Below are 22,275 nucleotides of genomic sequence, written 5' to 3'. Positions count from 1 at the left end.
GCATCTCTTCTCTTCCAGGGCCAGAGTGGAAACCTACTGGTCAGGGTTGAGAGAGATAGTTGTCTATGATCACGACAGTGGCGTATTCATACGTCCGTGACTCCAGTTCGAAAATTTTAAGCTAAGATCTTACAAAATTTACTCTCTAGCAATGTTTTGAATCGTTCGTATCCCTGAGAAAACTTCCATGAATCCCAACGCTTTTTTCTCCATTGATTTCCTGCGATTTTTCTTTAAGCTTTAGTTCAATATTTTCTTTCCTTTTTAGTTCATTTTCATTTAAGCATTAGAATATCCGTTTTTATTATTTTTAGTCATTTTCATTAAGTTTAGTTATTACGTCATTTAATTTCCGTATTCTCTTTTAATATTTCGTTTTTAGATTGTAAACACACTACCAAACCCCCACTAAACCGTTTTTGTTCTAGACTTCCTTACTTTAACTTATTTTCAAAGGCTTTTTGCAGCAAAAGATCCTCCTTCCCTGTGGATTCGATCCCTAAGTACTACAATCGATCAGCTGTGCACTTGCGGCTATTGATTTCAATTAGGGTAAAACTTGACAACCCTCGACACCACACATCAAGACCACCATCAGCTAACCTTTCTAGCTTTTGATCTATGAATGGAAGTGGAAATGATCTTTCCTAGTTGCTGCATTCAGTTTCCGGTAATCGATGCACATACGATGTCCAGTTACTGTTCTTGTAGCGATCATTTCATCTTTATCATTTTTAATGACAGTGACTCCTCCTTTCTTCGGAACAACATGAACTGGGCTAACCCAAGTGCTATCTGAGATAGGAAAGATTATTCCGGCTTCTAAAAGCTTCATAATCTCCTTCTTGACAACATCCATGAGATTAGGGTTCAGTCTCCTTTGACTTTCGATTCAGTTTTTAGCATTATCCTCTAGATTTATCTTGTGCGTACAAAGATCTGGAGAGATTCCAGGCATGTCATCAAGTGAATATCCTAAGGCTTTTCTATGCTTTTTCAGCTCAGTCAACAGCATTGTGGTTTCTTCTTCTGTCAAACCAGAGTTTATAATGACAGGATAAGTTGAATTTGGTCTAAGGAAAGCGTACTTAAGTCCGACGGGAAGAGGTTTAAGCTCGACTTTAGGGGCTTTAAGCTCGCTCCAAGGATCATTAATTGCTGCAGCAGTGTCTTTAGGAGGTGTAGGAATGTTTGTTTGGTCCTTAAGAGGTTTCCTATAAGTTTTGGACTTATCAAGCATACGTGCGCATTCACTCGAAATTCCTTCAAGGAAATTGCGTTCATCTCTTGCGGGTGAAAGCGTGACACTTAAAGGGTCATATAGAAGCAGATCTTCATAGACTTCCTCAATAATTCCGTCTAACTCATCAACCCAACAAATTTTGCCATCCAAAGTTGGTTTATCGAAACTTTTGTTCATGTCAAACTGCATAACTGAACCGGCTAGATGAAGGTCGATTTTTCCTTCAGGAACATTGATTATGGCTCCGGCTGTAGATAGGAATGGTCGTACAAGAATAAGGGGATCCTTAGGTTCTTTTTCTAGTTCTAGAACTACGAAATCGGTTGGTATGGAACATTTTTCGATTTCGACGAGAACATCTACTAAGATACCTACAGGTTGTCTAACAGAACGATCAGCTAATACTAAGGAGATTTTAGTGGGCTTGAAAGTGTGATGTCCTAAACGTTTTGCTACTGAAAGAGGCATCATGTTTATTCTAGATCCTAAATCACAGAGAGCACGCTCAAAAGCTACATCATTGATGGTGCATGAAAGTACAAAGCTTCCAGGATCGTTTTTCTTTTCAGAGATTTGGCTTTGCAGGATAGAACTACATTCATGGGTTATCATCATAACGCCTTCTTCAAGAGTTAAAGAATTTGTTACAATACCCTTCATGTATTTTCTTAAAGCAGGAATCATAGCACAAGCTTCTACGAAAGGTAATCTCATATTTAATTGATCGATCAACTCTTTCAGCTTAGCTTTTTCTTTTTCTTTCTTAGGGGCTCTTAAGGCTCTAGGATATGGAGGTTTAGGTTTATAGACACGAGTTGGTGGAGGTGGAATCGGGTCTTCTCCAAGGATTTCCCGGGATGAATCTTCTCTTACTTGTTCTCCATCATTTTCTCCTACCACTTCTTTTTCAACATCTTCATTCGTGATCCTTTCTTTTTCTTTCTCCTTTTCCTTACCCTTTTTCTTAACTTCGGGATCTTTAGGAAACTCAGGCTCTTTGTAAGCTAATCAACTCCTAAGTGTAATAGCTTTCACATCATCGGAGGGATCTGCTTCACTTGAGCTTTCGAAAGAATTTTCACTTAGCTCCTCTTCAGAATTTTCTACCTTTTTAGAATTAGTTTTGACCATTATGTTAAGGAGGGTATCGGAATCCTTCTGCATCTCTTTTAGTTCAGATCTAAGATCACTAATCTCTTGAGACATAGATTTTTCAAGCTCTAGAATCTTTTTGTTTAGGTTTTCAGCTTCAGAAGAGGGAAAACTTGGATAGGAAACAGGATTAGATTGAATAGCTGAGACATTTTCCCGCGGTCAGGTGGCTCACGACCGCGGTGAATCAAGTCTTGGCCGCGGTCAGAGCCAGCACGACCGCGGTGAAGCCTTGCTTGGCCGCGGTCCGGATGAATGGACCCGCGGTGATCAGAAACGAATGGAAAATCTTGAATTTGATAGACTTCTGCAGTGTTAACCATCCCTTGACCATAAGAATCCATTGGGTTGTCCCAGCCATCAAAGTTACAAGTATTGTGTACCCTATTTGGTTGTTGCAATCCAAGATGACTCATTATGTGACGGAGACACTTTATAACTTCCGAAGTTTCTTCTTTCTTCTCAGGAAGTGCAGAATTACTAAAGGTTACTTGATTTCGGATGCTGTTTCCTAAATTTTTAATGAAAACGTGAGCATCTTCTACAGATCTAGTTGTGAAATCTCCATTACTTGCTATATCAAAAGAGTGTCGTAACTCTGGAGTTATACCGCGATAGAAGATACTTAGCAGGTATTCCTTGGCATATCCATGGTGTGGACAATTACTTTGGTATTCCCTAAATCTTTCCCAAGCATCTAAAAGATCTTCATCTTCTTTTTGTTTAAAAGTTCTTATCTTCTTTCTTAAGAGATTTGAAAGGTTTCTAGTATAAAAACGATTTAGGAAAGCAGTTCTACACGCTGCCCACGTTTTTAGTGAAGCAGGTGGCAAAGATTTTAGCCATTTGCTGGCCTTATCTCTAAGAGAGAATGGGAAAAGACTACACTTGTGGTAATCCCCATTTGCTGTAATGGTTGCACATAATTCTTCGAACGTCTCGATATGGTCTATCGGGTTTTCGAATGAATAACCAGAGAATTGATTTTGTTGAACTAAATGGATATGGGGTACCTTAATTTCGGTTTTGCCATCCTCTGGTAAGCCTGGTTGAATAGCTCTTCGATCTCCCATGAACTTTTCGAGTGAATCGAAACTTCCAATCAGTTCTTCATCATCTTTGTGTTTGACCGATCCGATCAGCTCATTGTCATCATAAATCGGTTCTCCAAACTCATCATCAGTCAGGTCATCATCACTTGGATCACCATCCACACGATTTGCTGGATCACCAAGAGTTCCGGGAACATGTTCACGGTCTCTCATCTCAGAGAAACCTGAAAAATTTAAAAGAAAAAGTAAAAATAAACAAGTGTTCTAATGGATTTAAGCTGGGATTCGCAACGAAACAAATTTAAGTCCCCGGCAACGGCGCCAAAAACTTGATGCGGGTTTGTAAACGGGGTTGGTTGTTGTTTTCGTTTTACTAAGCTTCAGGTTTTAAATTTATAACCCCTAAATGTCTGCAAGTGCACAGATGTGCGCTGTAGTACTTAAGGTATCGATCCACAGAGACTTAGTTGTTTCAGTATGAATTCACAGCAACGCTTAAATCAGATTAGAACTAAACAGGTTTTGGTTTTGGTTTTTGTTGTCGCTAAATCTAAACTAAAAAGCAATTAAAAACTAAAGAGCAATTGAAAAACGAAAGCAAATAAAAGCCACTAAAATCGATTAAACAAGGTGAATGAAAGCAGGTAATAAGCGAATAAATCAAAGACAAATTGAAAGCAGAAAAAAATCGAATAAGAAGCAAAGGTTGTAAGCAATGAAAGACAAACGTTGGGGCTCAAGGGTATTTCGCAGGGGTTCATGTCTATGCTAGGTCGATTTTAAACAAGTGATAAAGGTAATCAACTACGTATGTTCTAGAACTCGAGGCACGGAAGTATGAATAGCCTACTTTCGCAGCACTAAACAACTATCTCTCGCAACCCTAATCAGTAGGTTTCCACTCTGATTCTGGAAGGGAGAAGTTGCAATAGCAGAACAAGACTCATCAATATTCACAACTCAACTACAGGAAGGTTTCCACTCATATAGAAGAATTGCTCGTTTCACCCTAGTTCAGACAATCAATGAAAACTTTCGCAACATATCATATCAGATCAGCTTCTAAGTGGCCAGCAAAGAATCACGCAGTAAGATTAAAGGCAAACGAAGAACATCTAGAAGATTAATAATCCTAAATCTATCGATTCACAAGCAAAGACACATGAAATTCCCTTTGAAAATTCCCTTTGAAAAATCCCTTTAAATCCAACTGGGTAACTACTCAAACATATTGTAAACAATCATCATAAACGAAATTGAAAGTGCAGGAAACTAAAGAAAAGAAGGAAGAAGAACGAAGAACAGAGAAGCAGAAGGAGGCGCGATGGTCACTCCTGCGGCGGCTCCTCTTCGAAGACGGCGGACTCTCTCTCTCTCTCTAGGGTTTGTGTAAGTTTCGGTTCTATTGGTCTCCTCTTTAGAATGACCTAAAGGGGGTATTTATAGCTTCTGGGGTGGTTCTGGACACTTAGGGCTTCAAAAATAACGAGAGGAATTGATTTGGGCTTTAATTAAGTCGTCGGGAAAGTGAACGACCAAAGTCTGCAGTCGCGGTGGCTCTACCCGCGGGAAAATGGGTGTTGGCCGCGGTCCTGGCACTTGCTCTCTTCCGGAACTGCATTTTCTGTCATTTTTGCATCGGGAGTATCTGAAGATCTAACCGTTGGATTGTCTCCAAACCAAGTGCATTAGAAAGCTGGTTGGATCCTCTATTTTGTCTCAAATTTTGGGGGTGATCAGACGGTGAGAAGGTCTTCAGGGTTACGCGACCGCGGCCGACGGTAGGTTTCCCGCGGTCAGAACGTCTGCGACCGCGAGCTTATATCGCGGCCTCTTCCTGCTTCTCCTTGGTTCCTGCTGGGCCGAGCAGTCAGGTACCATCCTTCTTTTTGGTTTTTTCTGGTTTTTTGATTTTTTTGGCTTTTTTGTTTTATAAGAAACACCTGAAACTAAGAAAAAGAAAAAGATCAAAAGAAAAAGAAAGAAAAATTCTAAAGAAAACAATACCTAAATGGGTTGCCTCCCATTAAGCGCTTTTGTTTTAAGTCGTTTAGCTCGACTTTTGGTGTTGGACGTGACTTATTCCAATGAAGAAGACTTTGTCCTGAGACAAGTATTTTTCGACATCTCCTTGCTTTGCTTAGCAGGTTCTTCGTCACTCCAAAGTTCTTCTTCAAATTCTTCTGCTGCAGAACGTTTTCCTGCTTTGCTGTTGTCTGGGACAGCTTCTGTGAAGACATCTTTGTCGATATTAGCAAATGAAATCCTCCAGTTTGGCCAGTCCATTATAGCTCCGGAAGTTGCTAGAAAAGACCATCCCAGAATCACTGGATATGTTGCATCTCTCGTCTCGACAATGTAGAAGTCGACAGGCACTATGCAATCTCCTATTCTCAAAGGAATTTCATGAGCTATTCTTTGAGGTGTTGCATTTGAATCATCAGCTAGGCTAATCTTTGCTCTAGTCCTGCGCAGGTGTCTAATACCAAGTCTCAAAGCAATTGCCTTGGACATCATGTTAAGACAAGCTCCAGAATCACATAGCATGTTTTTAAACATTTCTCCTCTAATAGAACAAGAGATAAGAAACTGACCTATACCTTCTATTTTATGAAGTGTTCGAACAGGTTTACCTCTTCTGGCATGATTGAACAAGTCTTCTATCTCAGGGATTGATTCTTTGCTCTCACAGAAGTAGTGGCCTATCATAAAGTCCTTGCAAGCTCTGGCAAACGTGATTCCTTCAGGCAGATTTCGAACCACATCATTGAATTCATCGAGCTTTTCTTTGCTGATTTTGTTGGTGTAGTGGCTGCACTCTTCCGGTCTTTGGAGGTGGATTGAACAAACAGCAGCATCAGGTGATGTTCTGGGAAAAGTCAGACGTCTGGCCCTCCCAAAATAGGTTCTGATATCCTCCTTTGTCTCCTTGCTGTACCTAAACAAACTTGCAAACAACCAAGATGCCATATATCATCGAAACCTGTGTAAAGAGGGATTGATTTCACAAACTTGTTGAATTCAACGAGCCTTTCTCTGGAGATTGGTGCTTTTAATTCCACCATTTTGTCTGGACTCCTTCTACAAACAGACGGTAGTCTTCATCTTCGAGGTAGTGCCCTTCATATTCATCCTCATATGCTAAGACTATGTTGCAAGGGAGTACCTCATTTTCTTCTTGAGATGTTTTGGAGTTGATAGCATACACCGTTTGCTCCTGAAGAGGGGTTTTAGCCATCCCAGCAGATGTATCAAATGAGCATTGACCTGTAGGAGTGGAAAAGGGCTGAAAGGCATCTGAAGGAGTGCTGGCCGCGGGTAGAAGCTTCACGACCGCGTGTGAAGAGGGCTTTGCCGCGGTCAGGATGCTCACGACCGCGGCTGGAAGCTTGTTGGCCGCGGTCACATGAGTTCCGACCGTGGGAATGGGGCTCCGAGTTATTTCTTCAGTTTCGTCTGCTCCTCTGCCATCTGAACTGATTTCTGCACCTTCTAACTCCGTCTTCTCCTCTTTTAGGCTAAGATCTTCGATGAGAAGCGTCGAACCAATCATTTCACATCCTTGCATAAGTTTTTCGACCTTCTTTTCGATTTCGTCGAGGGTACAGACTACTTCGTCCATAGTTGAGTCTATTGTCTCTGCTTTCTCTTGAACCTTGTGTACTCCATCCCAAATCTCTTCCACATAGGAATAGGTTTGGTTGTTGTGGTAGTTAATAGTCTCTTCTGCTTCACCAAGTTTGATCTCTAAGGTGCGGATGCTCCAACCGGCTTTGCGAATGCGAACTTCGTGTGCTCCAACTCGTTCTTCGATTGCTTTCATCCTCTCCTGGACGGTTTCAACACCTTCGTTTAGCTGGCTTTCGATGGTCTTGACTTGAGCTGAAAGATCTTCAAGCTTTCTGTTAAAGCGTATTGACAAGTCGTCAATTCTCTCGTCAATTGTGGATCTTGCTTGAACGTCGAGTAAGTGCGAGACCGCCAATTCTAGTAGCTCCAATCGGTGAATGGGTTTGAAGTTTTCATTCTTATGAGGCAAACGACGAGAAGGTTGTTCAGGGTTGGCCATTTGAGGTGCGCAGGGTTCCTTTTGGGACGTTCTGTTGTCTTCGGGTTGAGTTTTTTCGTAGAGATTGCGTAGATGCTTCTCTCTGCGTCTGGTGGCTTGAGGAGTGTTATAGAAACCTTCCTCATTGTGTTTATTTCGATTTATAGGATCCATATCTTCTGAAATGGAAACAAAATAACCGAAAAATGCAAAGTTGCAGAAAAGGGGTTCTACAGTCGATTTACTAACCTTTCTCGGGGTTTTGCAGAAAAGAAAACGCGTGCCTTCCCCGGCAACGGCGCCAAAACCTTGATGGTGACTTGATGTGAGTCGGTGGGTGTCAAGTTTTACCCTAATTGAAATCAATAGCCGCAAGTGCACAGCTGATCGATTGTAGTACTTAGGGATCGAATCCACAGGGAAGAAGGATCTTTTTCTGCAAAAAGCCTTTGAACAAAAACGGTTTTGTGGGGGTTTGGTAGTGTGTTTAAAATGTAAAAACGAAATATTAAAAGAGAATACGAGAATTAAATGACGTACTAACTAAACTTAACGAAAATAACTAAAAATGATAAAAACGGATATTCTAATGCTTAAATGAAAATGAACTAAAAAGGATAGACAATATTGAACTAAAGTTTAAAGAAAATCGGTGTAAAACAATGGAGAAAGAAAGCGTTGGGGTTCAGGGAAGTTTTCTCAGGGGTACGAACGATTCAAAACATTGCTAGAGAGGAAATTTTGTAAGATCTTAGCTTAAACTTTTCGAACTGGAGTCACGGACGTATGAATACGCCACTGTCGTGATCATAGACAACTATCTCTCTCAACCCTGACCAGTAGGTTTCCACTCTGGCCCTGGAAGAGAAGAGATGCATTATGTTTAAGACTCATCCTAATTCACAAATCGCCCATAGGTAGGTTTCCACTCCTATGTTTGTTTTGCTCTCCCAAACTAGATCTGATACCTGATGAACACTTTCGTGTCACCAAGCATCTGGATCAGATTGTAGTTCATGACGCTACTCTCATGCAGTAAAAACGAATTCAGAAGAAAAAGTTCTAAGATTCAGCTCAATAGCCAATGGAATCCTCATCGAACATATAAATCCCCATCGAAAATCCCTTAATCCCAACAATAAAACTACTCAGACATAATGAACGAAATCAAAGACATAGTATTAAGAAGTAGAATAGAAACCGAAATTGAAAAAGAAAGAACAAGGGTTCAAGAGAACAAATCTCTCTCTCCCTAAAAGCTAAAGCAAAACAAGTATTCTAAAACAATAAGAAAGATAGATGATGATCGATTAGGGTTCCTAAGACATGTATTTATAGTGCTCAAGACCTCTCTGGACGTCACTTAGGGTTTCTCCAAATGAGGGAATCATTGTGGGCTTCAGAAATGGGCTTTTGGGCTCGGAGGTTGATGGCCGTGGTCGGGAGTGCTCTGACCGCGGGGAATGTATGGTTTGCCGCGGTCGGGATGCTCTTGACCGCGGGGAATGAGTGTTTGGCCGCGGGTGGAAGTGCTTGCCGGCTGGTTTACGGGACATCTTGCTCTTCGCGTATCTTTTGATTGAACCGTTGGATTGCCAAGTTGTAAAGTGCACTGGAAAGCTGATACTTCCATCTTTAAGGTCTCCAAATTTGAGCTGGATCAGACGGTGAGAAGGCCTTCAATCAGGGGTGAACTTCTGACGGTTTGACTCTGAGCTGAAATCTGGTTTTCTATCCATTTTGTTAAGCTTTTGCCTAAGTTACCTGAAAAGAGTCTTGGAACTACAAATACTAGAAAAACGTAATAAAAGTACTTGAAAGCAATAAAAACATAGAAAAAGTATTTCAAAACGATCCATAAAAGTGGTCAAAATACGGTGTTATCAACTCCCCAGACTTAAACCTTTGTTTGTCCTCAAACAAAGCAAAAGTCTAAACTGGTTAAGTGAAAACAAAAATAGGGAATGCACAAATCTTGAGACTAGGGTAGCTTAGGTGAAGTGAGAAGCGGGTTGAGAAGGCAATGAAAGCCTTGAGACAAGGGTAGCTTAGGTGTGTTCTTCATGGGTTTAGAATTAAGGTGAAAAACCAACTTGAGGCATTGGGTAGATGTGATTCAACTCTTGTATGCATCAGTTGCCTTTTACCCTTAGCCTTCTGTTAAAGTTTATTCCTTCATAAGTGATCCCTTTAGCTGTATTGAACCCAAAAGCATGAAATGAGATCCCTTTAATCTCACAACCCTGTCCCAAGCCAAATGATATTTCACATGATTTGCATGAGAATAATCCACATAATCCTTAAATGAATGTCAAAGGGCTGGAGTTAGGAATTCTTGTGAAGGTTTACACTTGAGTTTGGTTCACTTGGTGATGAGCATTGCTAGTTTTTATGAGTACACCAGTTTACATTGCAATTTAGAATTAATAACTAGGACCATGAGTTGAATTCTTTAATGATTACGCTCTCTCTCTTTCAGAAATATGAACTCCCAAACTCACAACCTCTCTCTCATTTGTTCTTTTTGCTTGAGGACAAGCAAAGGATAAGTGTGGGGGAGGTTATATATTCATAAATTGCATCATTTAGTGCACATATTTACTGTCCAAATCATGTCTCATTTGCATACATTTTGGGTCTTTAAGCATTAATTTAGGACTTAATAGTTTGCATTAGGTCCAACTGAGTCTTTGCATGGTTTGGAGTGTTAAACTAGTATTTTGGAGGTTATTTGGAGTGGAAAAAGTGAACCAGGTGAAGAAATGGTGTTTGAATGATCAAAATAGAGAAAAAGCATCTTGGAGTTTCTCGGCAAAGCACTGTACCGCTGGTCGATATTCCTCGGCTAAAATCCATACCGCGGGTAGAGCTTCTCGGCCAAAACGCATACCGCGTGCTTAAGTCTGGGCCAAAAATCTCTCATGCTGATATGTTTCAAAGACCGAGTTACCGAAAGCCCTTTCCGTCCGATCCAGTCTCCAGGGTCTTCAGGAAAGTTTGAGATAATTGAATTTAGTTTCCACAAAAGTTAGAATCAGAAGGTTTGGAGCTCTGAGTTGGGAGATATCGCAAACGGAAGAGGTGCATATCCAGAAGCCATTCCGGATCAATTCAATGCGCCTTCAAGATCGGCTTACCGGAAAGCCTTTCTGACATCAGATGGAGTTGACTTCTTCACCAACGCTAGAGAATGAGTCATATTTCTTGTGGACTTGGTCTTGTGTCATTTGGAGTTGTGAGCTAAGAGTTCTGGGAAGCGGAAGACAAGCATGTCTGATCGGGTTCCAAGAGATGCGCATGTACCAAGTGTGTTCCTTGACTTCAGCATAGGAGCCTCGGTACAGCCACACTGTGGCTGTTTTCACGAAGTAATTGGGCAACCCCTCGACCATCGCCCAGATCCACACCGAGGCTTCCTTTCTTGAAGATACAAAGTCGTAAACGACTAAGTGTCAAAACTAGCCTCGGCTAGAACACCTTGGTATGTGAGGCCGAGGCTCCTTTTCACCGAAGGAAATGCAAGAGATATCGACCAAATACCTCGCCATACCACACCCCGAGGTAACTTGTCACGTGATCAAACTCACAAACAAATTACTCCAGGGTTTCAGATTCAAGAAATATCAAAGCACAAAGATCATGCAAGATTCAAGATGTGTTCTTCATGAATCTGCCAAGATTCACCACACCCTCGACCTAACGACCTCGACATGGACCTGTCCCAAGCCGTGGTAGTCACCCAGCAACCCATTTAAGACCGGCTTAGTACCCGATTTGTTCCGGGTTGACCCGGTTCGGTTCACTTAGTATAAATGCAAAATTGGGAAAAAAACCTAAGGATCTTATATTCTAATTTAATTTCTCTTTGTTTCATATCCTCTTTAGTGTAAAAACGAGTTTCATCAAGAGATATCTACACAGTATTTAACCATTCTAAAGCTATTTCTTATCATCTCATCATCTCATCTTTGCGTCTAATCATGATCAACATCACCTCTGGCAAAGGAAATTGTGTGTTCATCATGATTAGTGAGTAGTCATCTTTTAAGCTTCTAGGTGTGTAGATTATGGTGCTTAGATATTTTATTTGTGATGTTTAGGTTCTTTTCCAGGAGGTGGTAGCAACTCCCCTATAGAATGGTAGTTCTCCCCACTCATTTGGAAAATGTAAGGACCTTTCCCGTCGTTAATTTCTTTATTTATTTTTCCTCCAAGAGAAGTGAAAGAATCATATTATACGCCCGGATAAACTCACGAAAGTGATCACGCAAATCACCATCATTATACATCAATGCTAATAAGGATTTCGGAGGGGTTTTAAGAAGTGGAAGAACGACTTTACCCTGACCACAACACATGGAGAATATAGGCTTCCCACGAAGATATCGTTTACCCAACCTCTCTCCATACCACATATAAGCCTTACAATTACCACATATATATATATAGGATCACCATCGTCGTAATAACCTAATTAAAACAATATTCATTGCTTAGTGTTAATTACACAGTAGTTATATATTATGTATTGAATGAAATATATTAGTACAATGAAAACCATAACCTCCATCTTTCAGACTAGGACTAACTGATTCCAATAAATCTGTTCTAGTAACAACGGTCTTTGTTGCATCCCCATCACAAAATTCAGAGGTTTTAGCACGTTTTTTGGGTCTTCCTTTCTTTTTATTACCAGGCCTCGATTTTTCCACATCCTCACTTTCCGACATAGAGTCTTCATCATTATCCATATCGGACTCAGAATCAGTAGCAACAAAGCAAGCAAACTCTTCGGTGTTGATAGAAGTAGCCAAAAGATCTGTTTATTTTTTTTTTACCGAAAAAATAATAAGTGAAAATCAGGCATATAATTATTAATAAACATTGTAATTACGAAAAAGAAGATCAAACCAATAGCTTCTTTTCTTTTTCTCCTCTCACGCATGATATGCATTCGTCTCTGCTGTGCATTACGAATTCCCGAGGGTGTTAGATCAGGAACTTCATTGATATTGTAACCGAACAAACCTCCATTTTGGTCTATATCGGTTACACTGGTAGGAGCATATCGTGCGTTCTTAGCATTACCACCTACAAATTACAATTAATAGTAAGCAATTTTATAACACGTAAATGTCTTAAAAATGTAATTTACTTAAAAAAACACCTTTATTTGGAGCAATCGACGAAGATGAACCTTTTTTCTGAGGACGCCCAAGCTTACGTTTCATTTTTTCTGGTGAACAGCACGAACAAAAAAAAAAATAATAATGTGTGATCAAAATACACAATCATTAACAAACTATATATATGAAATATTATATTGCACGATAATGCAAAATATACATTTTAGCTTCTCATAATAAATTAAGATTTTGGTAATAAAAAGGATTTTGAAATAGAAAACCGCACGATAATGTTAACATTACTTATTCTTCGCGATAATATGTCTATCTTCTCTGATATCGAAAATTTACATTTTTCGTGATAATGTTAAAATAATATTGAAATACTTCTACATTAAAATAACGCGGATCTATAAATAATTATTTATTATTCCAAAAATGCAGAGTTAATCCCAAAAATATATCTATACATTACAACAAATATATTAGAAATTGAATATTCTCCCAAAAATATGGTTATTTAACATATCATCCAATAAATTATATCACATATTTTTTTTTCCAGTGGACAATTATACTACAATTCGTTACGCAGGCGTTTTGGGGATAACTATGAACATCGAAATCCATACATGAAAATAATAATTAAAAAATCTTATTTTCATACACTGCGTCAAAAGTCAAGTTTTATTCAAATCGCATACGATGTTTAACACAAACCACAAAACCTAAAAATAAAAATTGTTATAAAATAATTCCTAAAACATTAGCACGGAACTCGTAACATCAGGGTTTAACAACTGGATATCAACTCTCGAAACTGATAGACCTCGAAGCATGGCGAATTTAGAATAACTTGTGTGCAATCATACGACGTTGTTGCCAAGAAACACCCTATATTATCGAAGAAACGAAAATCAAATCATATTTATCGCATATACTTTACAACCATCTCATATAAAAAAAAATATACCTCGTCGAACAATTATCTTCGCAAAACGAATGATGCAAATAATGACATCTTGTTTACATCCACCCAACTCACGAAGAAAAGTTTCAGCATAATCACCTTTCAAAAAACATGATAAACGTCGGTTCCTAAAGTTTCCAATCAAACAAATAACAGTCTGAGTTAAACTTAAAAATTCGTTTTTTAAATTCTATTAACATAAAATAGATTACCTTTCGTTTTCGAGATCAAATCTTATTATAGGCTGTCTAGAGTATCCTAAGGATCCAATTCTATCGTGAGAGTTTCCAACGTTGACAACCTTACCGATTAGATCTGTTTTTTAAAAAAAAATGAATATCAAATAATCAATATAGTAACTGCATGAGAAATCGGTAATGAAAAATACACAGAATACTCACCCACACAGTAGTTAAAATCAATAGTCCCATTCATAATATCTTCGAAAACAACGAACGAAAAATAACCATTGATATCTAAAGTATAAGAGCTTGCACATGTTGTATCACTGGTAAGTTGAATCATATAAGAATGTGTACTTGGCTTAAATTCACCAGTAAGAGGCAATAGATTAAAATTTATTAGAAGAACCCAATCACCCTCGTTACATATCCTCGAATACTTATCATAAAATTCAATCGGTGCAGTTACATAAATCTTCTGTCCCTGAGAAGTATGGAATAAAACATTCAGACATTTATCATTACAAAAACTAAAATATAATAATGAAATTGATGTGTTATACCTTCCAGTCCCCCATTATAAAGTCTAACGTGCGGTCACATTCAGGAAATCTTTTAAATTTACGTAAGACTTTCAACTTAGTCTTCCATATACGTTTGGTAGGATCGAGTTCGGAAATTCCAAACAGATTTTGATCATATTTTTTATACACGGCGGCGATAGATAGTAAATAAGCCATTTAGGTTAAACGCAAACCCAGAGCCTCAAAACAACCACAATGATTACGTCCAAAGATAACTTAAATAAACATAGCAGAGACAATACTTAAACCAAACATTTGTTTCCTATTTATACAATTTAAAATAAAAGGATATATCGAATATTTTATATTTTTGAGATACCTTAATGCTTATTTTACATTTTTAGGATAACATAGGACCTTGATAGAAAATTTATCACGATCACAGGGATACCGTTTCCGATTTGTATTAGGGATCGATTATAATATACTATTATAATTATAACAATTTTCCAATTGGTATTAGGAATATATCGTTATATATAAAAACGACGTATTAGCATTACCGAGTTATATATGACGACTACCTTTTAGGTTTTATAGGCATTACATCATGTCGATCGCTGCTTGTCTTTTAGCAATGAAAAATATGACTTACACCAATGTCTTCGATATAAGTCCATCAATTCAACTACGCCGTATTCGTGTGAAAATACTGCGTATGTTCGAGCACATCAGTGAACCTGATAACACTTTAGATTTGGTGTTGGTTGATAAAAAGGTATTCCGGTGAGTTTATATTTTTCGTGCATATCACGTCTCTGATATACATATTTTTATTTTTTTAGGGTGATAAAATACTTGGATCAATATCAAAAGGGTTTATAGACAGTTTTACATCAGAAGTGAAGCAAGAAGATTCAATTATTCTGTATCGTTAGTAGTCCCTGTCATCGGAGAATTGAGGCCGACGTTGCACAATTATAAAATAATATGGAATTCTCAAACTTATTTTTCAAAGATCCCTTTCTATGATAACAACAACTACCTAAGTATCGTTGAATTTGGTAACATACACAACAATCTCCGAGACCCATTGTTTTCGTTGGTATGACTTTAGATAAATTAATAAATAATAACAAAAAATATATGCTATTTTATATCTATAAACTTTCTCAATGACTAACTAATCTTTTTATTAGATATAATTGGACACGTCGCAGTGATTGGAACATTTAGTCACAAATCCTCCAAGAGCCAAAGAAAGTGGGGTAATGTTTACGTGGAACTCCGTAACGAATCGTAAGTTTTTTAAATATGTTTCTCAATTGCAATCTTTGTAATTATCAATTTTTACTACATTATATGATTATTATATGTCCAACAGAGATGTTAGATTGCAAGTGTTATTACGGAACGACTATGCACTGGACCTGATGACTGCTTTATCACGGAAAGAACACAAAATTAACATTTGTGTTATACGTTTCGTGCAACTGTTCGAATTTGCACATGCTTGGGCAGCGATAACTGCATACGATTGTACCGAAATTTTACTAAACCCTAACCTACCAGAAGTCGAGAGAATGCGGACCACATTCACGGAATCAGACAATGGTGTTATATTAAACTTTTGAATAGTTTCTTTTTTTCGCATGTTTTGTTTTCTTTTTTTTTCTATATGTTTTTATCATTTGATTCAATAAAAGATGGTACTATATCAAAAATCTCCTCATATTATTATTTTCGTATACATTGCTTTTTTCAATTTCTAAAATATATGTTTATTATATATATACATATTTATTCTCCTAGTAAAATATTATAATACTTTTAAATCAACAACAGTGTCAATGGACTAAAAACACAATATTTCATTGAAAACAAATGGTGACATTCTTTGTAAATAAAAAAGAAAACGCTAAAATGAGATGCTTTGCGAAACAGATGAAGTTTATAGATGAAGTTTATAGATATTGAATATTTTTTGTATTACAATAAAAATAAAAAATAGCTATGTTGTTCAAATACACAACCTATAAAAAACGAAATAAAAATTTAATATTTCCTACGGAAACTGATCTTCATATTCATCATCCAAAGGGGTAAAATCAACTGCAGTTTCAAGCCTCATCTTTGCTATTGCCACTTCTGGAGTAGGAGGATCCTCGAGAATATCAGATATGAATCTTTCCGATTCAACTATCCACTCATCTAATAACATATACATATTCAGTATGCATGTGGAAACAATAAATCTGTTAAACTTCTGATTAATTGCCATATTGAATAGATATTAATAGTTATTATTTACGTACCCTCCACCTATTGAAAGAGAAAAATAGCAATACAATAATATGCCTTGAAGATTTATCACGATTCGTCCAAAGTTCTTCAAATTTCGTTGCCAAGTTATCCCAAGCAATACATTTCAAGGAATTTCCACTGTAGATATTTACACCAACATAGAAGATAATTAACATATTTTAATATATAAAGAAATCCAAGTCTGACATCAGATATTATGAGGAAAAGTTGTACTTACTCAAGATCTTCGAGTACAAAACGAATAAGTGGACGTTCTGTGGGTGTATCCGATGTATCAGACATATGAACTCCACTTTGAAGTTTCTGAACAAAAGTGACAATCCCGAGAACATCAACTGCAAAATTAAACAACTGCAAACTTACCAAGATATAGGTCAGTTTGAATCGACGCAAGCAAAATATCTATGTATGCACAGAAAGAGTATATTTCTCTGGAAGACTTCGGATCGGTTTTCTCAGTGATTGTATCCTCGTTCAAACATATATGACAGTTGTTTGATGATATGCTTGGATGAGGTAATCTGTCGGTAACTGCAAAATTACCAAGAAAATACCACTCTCCTTCGAGCAATACATCCTCGAATTTGTTAATTATTTCAGATGGCATGGTACAGAGGATGCGATTGTCCTACACAGTTTTAGTAAAAAAGAATCAATAAACGATTACATTCCCAAAACATGAACATGGATAATCTTTAAAAATCTTTCAAACTTACAAATTCATCAGCGAGAACTAACTTCCGATGAGGGTAATGAATGTTAGTGAAATCATAATAATTTCGAACAACTTGGACACAAATACGTTGTCCGCCGTTTATCTTCTGAAGTTCAGAAATTCTATTACATGGAGCCATTCGTTTTTTTTTTTTGGTTTGGAGATGAAAAATGAGACAAATGAACGTTTCTTTTTATAAGACGGAGACAATGAACGGTTATGTTTTAAACGGCGTGTTTAAAATACTTTAGAAATGACGGTTATGCTTTTAAAGGCGGGTTTTATATACTTAAGCAAGGATTCGTCAAAACTAATAAAATTAAATGACAATTTCCAACTAAAATTAACTATTTTTGTTAAAAAAAAAATAAGATAAATATATATAAGATCCATTTTCACATAAAAGTTTATTTTATTATTTTATGATAAGGTAAATTTCCCTTCGGAGTTACAACGGATCAAATAATGATATATTTGTTGGAAATATTCCAAAAATAACCTAGGGTTGATCCGTGAGACGAAAGAAAAGAAAAACATCAATTCATAAACATTATAAATATAACATAATTTCAACTCGGAAACATGTTTTGTTTTTTCTTATGACGGTAAACTATAAGAGACTTTTTGATAAAAAATACGATATTAAAATAAACCTTAGTAATTTCATTAACTATAACGAAAACGTTTTGGGAGTAAACCCTAAACCCTAAAAAATAACTTAAAAATCCTAATGCTTAACTTATGAAATTTATAAATTGGCTAGTCTCATCGCATGACATGCATCCTTGAAGGTAGGATACACGATACCAGCAACAGTCCTAATATCCTCATAAGAACATGGGCCCTTTATAACAGCCAACAAAATCCTGAGATAATAAGCCTCGTCAGATCCACCCGAACAATCTGCTATAACACTGACTCCAGGGTCACCAATGACACGTCGTCTCCATAACTTTTGCCTACGATCCCAAACAAATTGACTTGAAATTTCTGAATACATAAGCATCCTAGCTTCCGGGTATTTTTTGTTGCAGTTCATCCAAGCCGTGAATTTAGATGTTCGATTAGGACCAAGATTCTCGCCTTCATCAGTCATCACAATCTCAGATTCAGGAAGATGGAAAGGCAAAACGTTTAGACGAACACTTCCACGTGTATTTGCACCTACGAAACGTAATTAGATCTAAGTTACAAACCAATATAAATACGAAAACAGAACTTAATAAACACAAAACGATATAAAGTTGGATGTATAGTATACGATATCAAGTTGGATGTATAGTATATATCGCACCTGATGAGTTCATTATAGAGGTATAAAGAAAAAGTACACAGCAAAGAATAGAATAAACCACGATATGACACTACATCTATATATAACCGAGTATTCTAGGGTTTTATTATAATGTTGACATTTTTTCTATTGGAAATTTGATATTTTTCTTTTTATTTGATAAATATTTGACATTTTTGTTTTATTTCATAAATATATGCACACGTAAATATAACATAATAAATCTTCTATAGAATCTTCGGGAATCATTAAAACTGAATATATAATTAATTTGTTACATATACTGGATATTTATTCGTACAAATATTATCATCGTAATATATATATATATATATCACGATATTTATTTAACTATATCGTGATATATATACATTTTATTAATTTTGATAATTACAACAAAAAAAGGACAGAGTTTAGATTTATATGAATCGGGTCGGAATAGAATCAGTTTTCAAAGTCACGACAGTTTCCAGGACGTTACGTATATGTGTTCAAGGATAAACCTAAATCACAAAACAACGCTTCAAAAGGTTTATTGATTATAACCCACTATCATATCTAAAAGAATAATAAATGAATTATTGACATAATATCAACTTGATAAGCATAACAAAATAAATGCGATAAAAAATGATTACAGACTGGATGTGAATATGTGATACACGCGATGATTGTAAACATAAAATTGAATAGAAACAAATCAATTTTAGAAAAGAAAAATAACTCTTTCAAATTGAACTATTTCAAATTAAATAAAATTAAGTAAACATAAAATCTAAATCATTAATATTCTCAATAAAAAGGTTCTACCAAAAGTCAAAACATAAAATTTAAGATAATATAATAGCGAAAGCATTATCACTAAACATCCTATGACATAGAATTCTTCTTCCTTCTAGATCCAGATGTTTTGACAGGAGTAGGAATGACGTCAGGATCCTCACGATCTCTTTTAGAACCCACAGGAGCTGTCTTCTCGAGTGCGACATTTGTATTTAGTTTAACAATGTCATTAGGAGCATCACAGTCACTTTTAGAAGATGCAGGTACGATCTTCTCGATAGAATCTTCTGCATTTACATCGACATTGACATGAGGATCATCACAATCACTTTTAGAACAGGCAGGCAGAGTTTTCTCAACATGTGATCCTCTATCTTCATCGACGAAGGTTTCCAAAAACGGAGGCTAAAAAAAAAAACATATCAAATAAGTAATCCGTTATGCATAGTTATATATCCAAATATCCAGACAAAATAAGAATCAAAAGCATACCTCAGAATAGACCTGACTACAGAACGTCTGAATCATGTAGTCATCAGATGTAAACTGGTCAACCGAAAACGAATTCTTAATCTTTTTGACATTATCTTCAGTTACAACAACCTTAAAAAGGAACTCTTTTCCTTCTAGATCACGCAGTGATTGAGGCAGTCCAGACGAATTATCCTACAAAATATATTACAAAAATATTTTAATTGAGGTATATAATCATAACGCTTATCAAATAAAACGATAAGTGTACCCCAACAGACTCTTCGAAAACTTCCTCGGCAGTCTTCTTAAACAATTTTTGAGCAATTTTGTCAAACACGACAAAGACTGCCGTCCCTCCAAAACCATCGTCCACGTTCAACAACAGAAAGAAACTATAAAAGAATAATTAGACAATTAATTTTATAAATATAAAAAATATAAGACGTAAAGAATAGAAAGTATGTGGACGCCGAAATCAAAGAATAGAGATTGACCTAGCAACAACTTCAGACTCATAAACATTACTATTGCAATTAATGCATTTCCAAGACGGCGGCGAAGGAGCATGGTCTCTCTCGGGTATAGGATGAACTTTTTTTCACACTTCTTGCATGCTATGTAATACCACGAATTACTATTGGCAACCGAGCGTATAGTCGCCAATGTCACATACTTACCAACCTGCTTAGTCGAGATAATCAACGACAACCACCGATATACAAATTTTTTTTATAAACATAAATAATAGAGTATCGCATATTCACATACCGTATCGATCGAATGTATAGAACTTAACTTTCGCCTAATATTAGTTCCCAAAAATTCATTGTTTAATAAATCTTTAGAATCTACACCCGAATCATCTTCATTAGGAATGAGAATATACTTATCTTGAGGCAACCTAAACGGAAAAAAGAAAGAAACTAATTATAGTAGAACGAACATACGTACAAATAAAACCGTACTATAATTCCATTGAATAAATCCTTACTCAGATCGGAATTTCGCCACAAGAGGACAAACTGGATCAAACAAAATCTGAGTTGTATTAAAAGCATTTGAGACGCTCATCTCACCAAAAAAGTGTAAATAAATCGATGTATCAGAAATATATATAATCTATGATAAAACTCTTCGTAATCGTCACTAAAATTGAATCAGTATAAATCATTAAGTAATATACCTCGATAGTTTTTGATACACGCAAGCCTTATAATAACCACAACGACGGATGCGCAATTTCGTTTAACATAATCAGCAACTTCTTTTGCGTAATCAGCCCAAAGAGTACATGGTAATTGTAGATCGCTGTTATAATTAGTAAATAATCATGAGTTAAATCATATAACTAAAAAATAACACAAAATAAAATAAATTATTAAATTAGAACTAAGTATGTTACCTCTCATCCCTAAGATAAATCTTAAGTCTAGAACGAAGCTGTCCTTGAGCCATAACGTCCTCAACATGACCAACTCTTACGATTTGTCCGACCACGTCTTAGCGTTTGTAATAAAATAGGACGAAACGAAAGAACCAAAATAATTACCGTGTCATAAAAAATACCGTGTCATAAAAATATTTTTAAAAATATGCGTCTCAGTTTAGATATGTTACCGATCAAGTAGCCATTGTCCAAATCAGTTGATAAAATATCTGGAAAACTTTTCATATATTTCTCAGGAAGTCTTGAGGAAAATCCAAGCATACAGAGACAGTCGTAGTTGCATAGAACACTATCTTGAAAGGCGTTCGTGTAGTTCGATACTCAGAATTATACTCAACAACCTTAAAAGTATTGATAAGCACCGATCTCCCCTCGATCAAATCTTTACGAAAAGATTTAGCGAAAAACCTTTCAACAGTTGCTTGTATCCTATCACCCTAAGATCCAAAGGACAATAAAAAAAAATTAACCAACAAATAATTGGCTAACCGAGATATTCATAAATTATAGGACTAACCTCTTGGTCAACCAAGACCATCTCAAGTGAACACCCCCCTCTACCTTTGAATCCATCCCAAATCTTGAGGATATTAACTTTGATAAAAAAATTATCAGAGCCAGGACGTAGATCCCTAACGAAAACATTAGATGCTGATTTTTTTTTAAAAATCGACATAGTTTAGACCAGACGATATTATAACAAAGAGAAAATATTGGGAGAGATCAAGACGAAGAATGGGTATCTATATATATATAGTAGGAGACATGATATATATATATATATATATATATATATATGTAAATTAGAATTAGTTCGGATATGATTTACAACTTTTTTAGAATATACATATATCGCAACAAAAGGTAAAGACGATCAAATCCTCTATTTTTTTTTTATTTTAAAAATGTTAAAAACGATAAAATCTTCTAATTCTCTTTA

General features: G+C 36.4%; 1 non-coding gene across 1 annotated transcript; it reads left to right on the top strand.

Annotated features, from left to right (window-relative positions):
- Window positions 1-3,040: 3,040 nt before the first annotated feature.
- On the top strand, window positions 3,041-3,148 carry LOC112084897. The gene has a single exon (XR_002898553.1). It is a non-coding gene; the product is annotated as a small nucleolar RNA R71 (small nucleolar RNA).
- The last annotated feature ends 19,127 nt before the right edge of the window (window positions 3,149-22,275 follow it).

The sequence above is a fragment of the Eutrema salsugineum genome, unplaced genomic scaffold (genome assembly GCF_000478725.1).
Source record: "Eutrema salsugineum unplaced genomic scaffold, Eutsalg1_0 scaffold_4, whole genome shotgun sequence".
Lineage (NCBI taxonomy): Eukaryota > Viridiplantae > Streptophyta > Magnoliopsida > Brassicales > Brassicaceae > Eutrema > Eutrema salsugineum.
This window is presented reverse-complemented; position numbering and strand designations above follow the sequence as displayed.